Source organism: Nanorana parkeri, unplaced genomic scaffold (assembly GCF_000935625.1).
Source record: "Nanorana parkeri isolate BGI_ZX_2015 unplaced genomic scaffold, ASM93562v1 scaffold961, whole genome shotgun sequence".
Taxonomy (NCBI): Eukaryota; Metazoa; Chordata; class Amphibia; order Anura; family Dicroglossidae; genus Nanorana; species Nanorana parkeri.
Genome location: NW_017307229.1, coordinates 60,448 through 71,215, shown reverse-complemented (window position 1 = coordinate 71,215; position 10,768 = coordinate 60,448).

The window sequence follows — 10,768 nt, the reverse complement described above, 5'->3', positions numbered from 1 at the left end:
ATACTTCATTGGTTGCTCTGCTCTGTGACCAGGGTACACTCAGCAGATGCAAACGTTGACAGATTAATTAGGGGAAACCAAATTAACCTAGACTACAAATCAGCATCAGGCTGCTTACAATCTGAAAATACTAATTTTAATAGCACTCCTGCCTACAGGGTGTTACATATTGTTACCAATGTCAATATTGGTTTACCAACTGCTGAGATTAACTGCTTAAGCATTTTAATTCTGTTTAGTGGTTTCATTTCCTAGGTGTGGCAATTAATGTTGCAATAACTGGAACAGTTATCACACTACCGCAGTGATGGGCAACTCCGGCGCTCCAGCTGTTGTGAAACTACAAGTCCAATAGGGCATTGCAAGACTGACAGTTACAGAGGCATGTTGTGATTTGTAATTAAACTACAGCTGGAGGGCCGGAGTTGCCCACCCATGCTCTGTAGTATTACCTGGCATAGACAACTCTTTGTGAAGATATACGAGAACTATATAATCAGTTTTAGTTCTGCCACTGTTGTTTGCAGTGTGCTTATCTACCCTTTTGCCTTCTATCATATTTAATCTGCATAAGGGTCTGCTGCCTTTCTTCCCCTCAGGGACAAGCATTAAATTGGTTCATTTGCACAATCTGAATATCAAATGCACCTGTGCTGCCTTTATGCATGACATTTGGTTGACTTGGAATCAAACACTTCGGAGACATGCACTTATCTTCCCCATTAGGGCTAATTCACACCACAACACAGATTTGGTTTCAGAAGAGGGATAGTTGCTCCAAATGAGGAAGAATTGGGAGTTCTGTTACTATTATTATGCTGAATGACAGAATATAAATTGTTATTGATCTACACATAAATAAAATATTGGGGACACTTTTTAAAATGTTCTAGATGCCTTAAAGAGACACTGGCATCTTACCCATGCAGATTAGCTGCTAGAGCCAAGCATTGTCATATGGCAGGAGATCGCATGCTCCTGGAAGCAATAAGTAATCTTGTGGGCTGCGACGGGGACAGAATTGAGAAGGCAGTGTGGTGTGATGATTATAATTAGCTGCAGAGGAAGCTCTTTACAAAGAATGAGTAAGGTGGCACTGTCAAGTACACCTGTATTAGGAGAAACATCTCGGCTGCCATTGCTGACTAGGCTGTCTCCAGCTTCCATACCTACTTACCCAGAACAAGCATGCCACATGAAAAGTTACAGTAAAGCCAGATTTGATCTGCTTTCTTTTTCCTGCTCAGTGACTCAAAAAGTATTAGTACAGTTTCTTTGAGGAGCTCAAAGGCAGCAAAATTCTAAGAGCAGCCTTTGAGCAATCTTGGCACTCCAGCTGTGCCACATCCCATCATGCTTCTGCCATCATGAGTATGCCTGTGGCTGCCTGAGTCCTGCAAAGTCTCATGGGACCTGTAGTTCAAAAGCAGCGCTGAGGTTGCTTACCCCTGGTCTAAAGTCACTTCTAGACATGTAAGCCGGAAAAAAAATTCTTTCAGTTTGTTTTCGTTTCAGATTTTTCGTTATTTAATTTTTTGGAATTTAGTTCTGAAAGTCAATTCTTTTGTACGAATCCAAAATTTTCGTTAATTTCGGATGAGTTAAATTATATTTATGAACACATTTTCTTTGCAGCAAAGTGACATTAGGGAAAAAAAAGTGACATTTTTATTTTTAAATTTTGACAGTCCACAGAAACCATAACAAAGACCCTTTAGGTCGGGCAGGAATTTTAGGGGGACTCTAATGCCAAAAGAAAAAAAAACACGGTGTCCCCCCTAAAATCCCTTACCTGACCCTTGATCCCCCCCCCATCTGCTTTACCAAGCCGAATGCCCTCAACATGAGGAGGGTGCTTTGCCAGGGAGGTGACCCTCTGGAAAAGCACCTTGTCCCCATGTCAATTAGGACAAAGGCCTTTTCCCCACGACCCTGGCGCAGTGGTTGGGTTGTAGCGGTCTGCGGGCAGGGGAGCTTATCTGAAACTGGGTGTCCCCTTTCATAAGAGGTTAGGGTTGAGGGATTTTAGAGGAGACCCCACGCTTTTTTTTTTTTTTTGACTTTTGGAAATGTTTTCCCCCCTAAAATTCCTTCCAGACCTAAAAGGTCTTTCGTTATCATAAATTCAGACACATACGTTTTGGATTCGTTATTTTTTTATTCAGAAATTTGTATATATCTGAAGTCTGAATATGCCAAAATGCGTCCAAATGTCAATTTGGAACTAAACGGATCGCACATGTCTAATCACTTCTAAGTTCCCTCCATCTGGGGATCATGTGGCATCAGTCATGTGGTTTTTGCCAAGATAGAGAAGCACTGTTGAGGCTGGCTTTACCTGAGCATCATTTCCCCAGGCACATTTGGCAAAGACCACATGATCAATTATCAAGGCACTAATCTAGCAGTCTCAAGTTACTATATACTGCAGAGTGGAGTTGATGAACGGGGTTGCTCTTTCACTGGTGTAGCTAAGCTGATGTCTGTATTTGTTTCTATTTGTTTTTGCTTTGCATGGTTTAGTCCTTGGATGCAAAGCAGAATCTATTTTTTTTCTGGGTTTCTGAAAAGGCTAGGTAGAAAGTCTGTGTTACAAACATAAACATCAATTCACAACCAATGTTAGCATCACTTTTGGACCTGCCTGTATATTATAATTTCATATTTATCTAGTATGTTAATTTTTTGGACAAATGCAAATGCCCTTTTCGCTGGCCATCATGGGAACTGCTATTCTGGCTTATCTGCTGCAGGAGTAGTAAGAGGTCCTTGGGCCCCAATGCAGGCTTGCCTAATGAAATTCCACTGGCCAGTAGATTAAAGACCCAGGGCTATTTGGATGGAGACTTTGCTTTTACAGTTTGCCATCATCTGAGTTAGTTTAGTCAGTTTAGTAGTACCTGTGGTTGAATACAGACACCCGCAGCTGAGGAGGAAGTGTGAATACGTAATGTGTTATGTTGCATGTACATCTAATCCTGAATTTACTGGCTATAGTGATTTACTATTTGTACCTTTTGAGTCATACTTTATTCAGTAAAACCTCTATAAAAGAAACGCACAAGGTGTGTTTGTGTGCTGTGGCTCTAGTTCGGGTTATTTAGACTGGTGTGGGACAGAAGAACCCAAAAATTCCAGCGGCTCATTTGGGGGTGAGGGCACCATTTGCGATTATGGTGAAACTCTTAAATTAGAGTCCAAAGTTCACAGCCCAGACCATTCAGACCATGAATTAGATCCAACGGACATATAACAGTGTGCCAGTTCTGAATAATAAAATCATGATGCGTGACTGGCCTTCTAGTTCAGTCCATCTGCTACAATTGTGCAATAGAAGAGGTATTATTAGGTTGTGACTAGTCATACTCTCATACTCTCATAGAAGTGTAAATTGATGTTAGATCTTGAAACTTAAAACCCAATAAACTTTTTTTGGCTATAGTTCTTTTATGGGTCACAAGAGTACATTTATGAATGTATTGCTGTGACCCCAAACTCAGCAAATTTGCTGACAGCGCAGAGACATGTTGCTGCCGGGAAGGATTCCAACAACGTCGGGATCCACCCTGCTGCCTGATTGGTAGTTGGCTCTGCCTCTCTAGAACCAGTGCCAGCTATGCCCTCACCCACCCCTGTCTGTCCCTCTAATGAGTGCTGGAGGAATGGAGAGGGGAGAGAGGAATCCCTGCAAGGAGCAGTGACCGACAGTCCCTCTCTGCAGGGAGAAGCCATGAACTGAGTGATCAGCGGGTTTGGGATTGCTCAGTTCTTCTAATATCTAAAGAGCTATACAACTGTAGTGTCGCACATCGGTTCAAACTATTGGGAAGTACATTTTACTCTCCCAATACTTCTCCTTTAACTCCATTTTCACTATTTCCATAAAAGGTGAGTTGTGACCAAATCTCAATATGTCGAAATAATAATAAAAAAGAAGAGTTTAAACTTATTATCTATCTTTACGGTCTTTGGTAATTATTTAAACTAGGTATACTAGTATCAGCATTGGTGCCTAACCAATCAAAGCCGGGCAGCACGTAATGACCCACCTCTCAGCTTCCTGATTGGTTAGGATGCCTAAGAACAAGTGAAGCCGGCTTCCTAGCCAATCAGGAAGCCGGGAGGTGGGTTATGACATGCCGCCCAGCTTCCTGATTGGCTAGGAATCCATCTTCATGTGTTGCTAAGCAGCCTGGCTTCCTGACTAATCAGTAAGCTGGGAGACAGGTCATTACAGGTCATTAGTTAGGAAGCCAGGCTGCTTAGCAACATGTGAAGCCAGCTTACTAGCCAATCAGGAAGCTCGCAGGTGGATCATAACTGATAAGTCAGGAAGCCATGGAGCCTCTGAAGCCGGTGTTCTTTCGCTAGAACACTGGCTTCACAGGCAATCAGGAAGCCGGGACATGATCCGCCGCCTGACTTCCTGATAATTGGGGCACAATGCACCGGTACTTGGTATCGGCAAGTACCGAAATAAAAATATCGGTACTCATACTCAATACAGAAAAACCAGTATCGTGCATCCCTAATTTAAACCCATCATGTTTTTTGTTGTTGTTGTCTATGTCCCATTAACGAGATTTCCTTTCACTTCTTGTTATAGTGCAGTTGTGTCTGACCAGCCTGTGCAGGCTGATTATTTCTACTAGCTTTAGAAAAGGGGGCTGCAAGACACAGTTACAATCCAGGGGTTCTTGATATTTTTTTTATTATTTTCCCCATGCCCACCATAAGGCTTTACCAGGGACCAGCAAACAAACAGTGAATAATGCAGGAGGCTGCTGCGGCACAGAAGCAAAACACTATTATATTACCACTCGGTTTTTTATTGTTATGTAGCCACCCTGTCAAAACAGGAGTGTCTGTTTAAATTTAGTTGCTATCAGATTGTAATCAGTCTGATACTGATCTAATAGTCTAGGTTAATTTGGTTTCCCCTAAGGCCCTGTTCACACCTTTACGTTTTGTCGCGAGTTCAACGCTCTATGAACGCTCTACAAAACGTACAAACTTGAAAATCCCATTGTTTTCTATGGGTATGGTTCACACCTTTCCGTATTTCAGCCCGTCTGAACGCGCTATAAAACGGCCTACGCCCAAAGAAGTACATGTACTTCTTTGGGGCGTTTGGTCTTGCGTTTCCATTGGGATACAACCAAGTAGCCCTCGGAAACGCGACAAACGCGCATATTCAGTACGCTTAGGTGTGCGCCCAGCCTTGCAATCTGTTATCATTTGCATCTGCCTGCCACTGGGTGTATCCTTGCCACAAAGGAAAGCAAACAATAATAGAGTGTTACGAATATTTTTGTCTCTTTCTTTCCCCCCCGGGCTCCTGCCTGGGGGGGCTGCTATCAATTGTCTGACCTGGCTAGGCCTGAAGGCTAGGGAACAAAGCCAATGTGCTCACATTGAGGCCTTGGTCTGAGGCATAGTGAGTCACTCGTGTCTCTTGTGACACTTTAATGTAGATTGGAGCACTTTTGGAACACTTTATTGAATACATTTGTATTGGGAGAACTGTATTTCTGTATCACTATCTTCAAAAATGCATTTTTACATGCAAGTGCAGTAATGCATGCATTGTTTTTGGGGACTTGTTGTCTTGTAAAAATTAATTTTATTTTCTGCGCATTCTAAAAATAAAGGCGTAAAAAAAAAAAAAAATGTCTAAACTAAATGTATACATTTTATTCTTTAATTTGTTTTGTTTAAAATGACACTTAAATTATGGTTTTGGTACAAAGCATAAGAAGCATATATTCAAAAAATATTAATGGTAAATACAAATTATTATAATAGATAAATAATACCCAAGTGTTGAAAGCCAATAATTATGGCTGGTTCAACATAACTAAGAATTAATAAGAGTTTAAATAGTAATAAATCAAACAATTGCCTAATAGGGGTTTACCCCTTATACTAGAAAAAACAAACTTATTTTCCTATATTATATATACTGTATTCCTCAGATAAAGACTCAGCACATTTCGGTGGTCATTCTAATAAAAAAACAGTCATTAGTAAAACTAAAGAGAAATGATAGGTGACTGAGTGCACTGCTCATTTAAAAGGACACAGAAATGCAAATCTTTCAAAGTTTCAGTTTCCATATAAACATCTCAATGCAAAAATAGTATCATATAAGAGTATCAAGACATACAATTTTTGCTATTAGTATATTAGTTTGAAATGTGAGCTTATTAATAAAATAAACTAATAACAGTGGCTGAAGGGTCTCCAGACTGACAATACAGATGCCAGATGTAAAACAAAGGAGACTAACAAGTGTTGCCTGCATTTTTTGATACTGAACAGCAAAGCTGACACTTTTTAACAGAGCTAAAATGATGTGCTCAAGCATATGTTCTACACCTTACATGCAGTGGCGTCGCTACAGGGGGCCGGGGGGTGGAAATTGCCCCCCCTAGGTTATTGCTTGCCCCCCGTGTGCCCCCCTGCCAGAGCCGGACTGGCCATAGGGCATGTTGGGCCTAACACAATCAGCCGGATTGTGTTCAGCCCGCACGGCCGCTATGCCGGATGCAGTGGCGTAACATAAGCCCCCTCCCCGTGGACAATGGGGCAGTGCAGGGTCCCGGTGTTAGAACACCGGGTCCCGCACTGCCGACTCAGTAAGGGGGCGGGCTCTCTTCTCCCGACCGCGTCCCTAGTAACAGGCGGCGGGAGAGTGCTGTTATTTCATTCAATTAGAAAAGTGGATTATAATGGGGAACGTTACACTGTATTGTTCCCTATTATAATCTATTTCTCTGATTAAATGATTACATACAGGGCTTCTGTTCTATCAAAGTTTGTGACTACGTTAGAATGTATGACCGGTTGCGTTGTCGAACATTTTAACGTAATCCAGCCCATTTTGTGGGCTGTGGAATGTGTGACTGCCATTGAGTCAAGCATTCCAACGCTTTCTCAGCTGTTCCAGGGCAGATCGGCATCGCAAATCGTATGCGATCGGATCGGCCAATGTCAGAAAAAAAACAGAGCATGGAAAGGTTTACTCTGCGAGCAGAGTAAACCTTTCCGGGAGAAAATGTTTCTCTCCCGGGAGCTGCTATCTTATAGCGGGAGACTCCCGGAGCGTATGGGAGAGTTGGCATGTCTGCCATCAGGGTGGTATGGCCGCTACCCATGTGAGGGGTCTGGGCAGCCTGAGGGGCCCCTTACATGGGTATCAGCTGTACCAGGGGCGGCATGGCAGAGATGACGGGAGTGGGTGGAGGAGGCCATGCCTCAGCAGCAGCAGGTAAGAAGAGTTGGGGGGAGGTACAGGGAAAGGCCCTGCAGAGCCCACCCACCATAGAGAGTCTCAGGTAGGCTATGCAAGATCCATGGTGTGCTCTGCAGGGTCTCAGGTAAGTCCAGAGTCCAGCACACTGCTGCAACATTAGAGACCGTTGAGGGGAGGGTTTTCGGGGGCTATATAATGGTGATATAATGGTTGGGGGGGCTCCAAATGTTGTTCTCCCCCGGGCGCCCGGAACTCTAGTTACGCCACTGGCCCGATGCACAGCACTGATTAGCTCCTCCCACTCATTCCCCTGCTCAGAGCAGACAGATGTAAATGAGCGTCAGTCCGTCGGAGCAGGCTGATGCATACAGCACTAGTGCCCGACAAACCGATGCTCTGAGCAGGGGAATGAGAGGGAGGAGCTCATCGGCATTGGGAGCCTCCTTGGTCTGTCCTTTTCGGTGCCTGTAGTGGCAGATGGGGTGCTTGCAGGCTGAATTGGATGCAGGCAGTGTAGGTCACACGCTGTGCACTGCCCAGTAGGACCCCTCTGGTGTGCAGGAGCACAGTATCTGACTGAAAGCAGCAGCTTGAGGGATAGCCTGAGGAGCAGCTGGAGGCAGACCTTGAGTGTAGGTCACACGCTGTGCACTGCCCAGTAGGACCCCTCTGGTGTGCAGGAGCACAGTATCTGACTGAAAGCAGCAGCTTGAGGGATAGCCTGAGGAGCAGCTGGAGGCAGACCCCTACTCCTACATTCAAGGTAGAAGTCTGAGTCTAGACTTCTGGTTCCGGTGCCTGATGAGGTAACAGCTCTCCCTTCTCCTCCTTCCCGCTGTTCACCCATCTGACCACTTCAAACACCTCGCCACATGAATAAACACCTCCAACCGGACATGTCACCCCAGCTGCCCGACATGGACAGATTTGTTTCGCGGCCGAAGTCCGCTCGCCGCTCACTGACAGAAAGCATAGGGGAGGAAAAACTGCTGCCAAAATTGCGCCGGCTGCTGCTGCTGAGGAATCAACACAAAGTGCAACAGAAGACTCTGAGGGAGAAATGCAAGTACAATCCTCCTCCATCTACACAGCCCCTCTGCCCCATTGACTACACTAAATTAGCCTTTGAAGTAGCCTCCCACTTGAAACAGGACATTTCAAACATAGTTGCTGAAGCCATCAAAGCCATCAAGCCATCAAACTACATCTAGGTACATTATCCTCCACCATAGACTCTCATCACAAACGCCTGTCATCCATAGAACAACGCACTGACAGCTTAGGGAGTGGCATGGCAGACACCAGCACGTACCTTAAGGCCGCCTCACACAAGATGAGCACGATTTCAGAAAAGTTAGATGATCTGGAAAATAGGTCTCGCCGAAATAACCTGCGGGTCATCTGCCTACCTGAATTGGTAAAACCAGGTGACCTGATACCATTTTGTGCGGAAGCAATCCCAAGGGCACTGGGCTTCTCTCACCCTTGTACAGTAGAAAGGGCTCACAGGCTGGGCCCCCCCAGAGAGGATAACAGGCCTAGACCGATCATAGTATGTTACTTGAACTTTGCTGACAAACACCAAATATTTCAGTCGTACAGATCACAGAGGAACCTCGTGGCAGGTGGTCACAAAATCTTACTTTTTGTGGATTACTCGGTGGAGCTAACCAAAAGCAGAAAATCCTTTCAAGAGGTCTGCCAAGCTCTAGTACACCAAAGGGTGAAATTCGCGCTGGCCTATCCTGCCACACTGCGAATTACCAGCACAGATGGCACTGTAACATCTTTTTCTTCTCCGGAGAAAGCACACGCCTATCTCCAAAACATGGCGCCCACCAGCTCCTCATCACCTATTAAGAGTCCCCCGCGGAAGAAAAGATCAGATGCTACTCCATGAAGTACCGAGGTGACCTAGAAATCTCTTCATGCGTCCGGCGGGACGGAGGATCAATTTTTTGGAATTTCTGCAGGATATTTGATGTTGGAGGCCACGAGCACGCCCTACATGTCAGGGCTATGTTGTGCCCCCTGTGAGCTACTTGCGACCTCTCAGGAAAAAAGGAAGTCACACACCAGATGTTTTTTATCTGACTTGTTACTGCTATTTGCAGGTTTTTGTTTGTCTCTAATCGTTTTTTTGCTAAGTTTGGAACCAGAGCACTTACCAGAGTAAACCTGGTAAGTTTTACTGTTTGGCCCCGTGTCAAACAGGGGATTTGACACGGGGCCCCCCTGCCCATACAGTTCGACGACAGCATCCTGAATCTGAGCGTTTCACCTCTACCTTTGCGGGTCTTGCTTCTAGTAGTGAGATTAGGGGCACTGGGACACCTAACTCTCACATCTCCCCTCGGAAAACAAATATACCTTTTTGGTACAACACCTCCACAGTTCTTCAATGGGAACCCCCCTGAAGATAATCTCCTGGAATGTGAAAGGTCTGAGATCTCCGCACAAAAGGTCAAAAATTTTACGTCATCTCAAGAAATTACATGCAGATGTGGCACTCCTCCAGGAAACCCACCTGTCCAGTGATGATTTTCATCGCCTCAAGAAATCATGGGTCGGGTCAGTTTTTGGAGCTTCGGCTATTGGGAGGAAAGCTGGAGTAGTTACACTTGTTCACAATAAAAAGCACAATGTTTAGAGCGCACTCCTGTAGGTCAGACACAACTCTGGAGATTAACTACTGGTGGTGTGCGAAACTCCTCATAACAGGGGGAGGGACCCTGTATACCAATAACAATAGACACTAGAGGGCGCTGGTGGGGGAGGCCAGAGAACCCCCTCCTCCCCCAGTTCTCTCTACTCTGTGCTCTTTCCGGAGCTTGCTGGTGCTGTTCCTGCAGCCTGCACTGTCCCGGTACCGGCCGAGATATTAACATATGAATGGGCCTTGGTAATTTGCATCTCAATAAGACGCAACCCATTCATATGTAAATATCGCTGCTCATTCATATGCAAATCGCTACCACTCCCCCGCTGCTAAGGAAGAGAAGACTGCAAGAACAAGGTAAGTGTATGGTCAGGGATAGAAAATGGCAGGGGGCAGGGTTAGTTTTAATTTTTTTTATTGTTTTTTTCCCCTTTTATTAGCACTTTTTAAATTTTTTTACTTTTTTTTAATTTATCTTGTCGTTTACTTTTTAATTTTTTTATCTTATTATTGTTTATTTTTTTATAATTATTTTCTCATTTATTTCTTAGTATTTTTTTACTTTTTTAATCACCTTTTAATGTTTTTATTTAATTATTATTTCTTATTATTTTGTACTAATTTGTGTATTTATATTTATTCTTTTTTTAATGTAATTTTTTTCACTTAACTTTATTGCTATCACACAGGAGCTAACAACCCCTGTGTGATAGCATTTGGAGGTGACAGATTCTCTTTATTGACCCTGTCACCTCCAGGATAGGAGTTCTAGCGCAGCACTTCCGCTACATTGGCGGTCAGTGTGAATAGTTTCATTACATTGGCAGCCGGCAGGGCTGGACTGGCCATCGGGC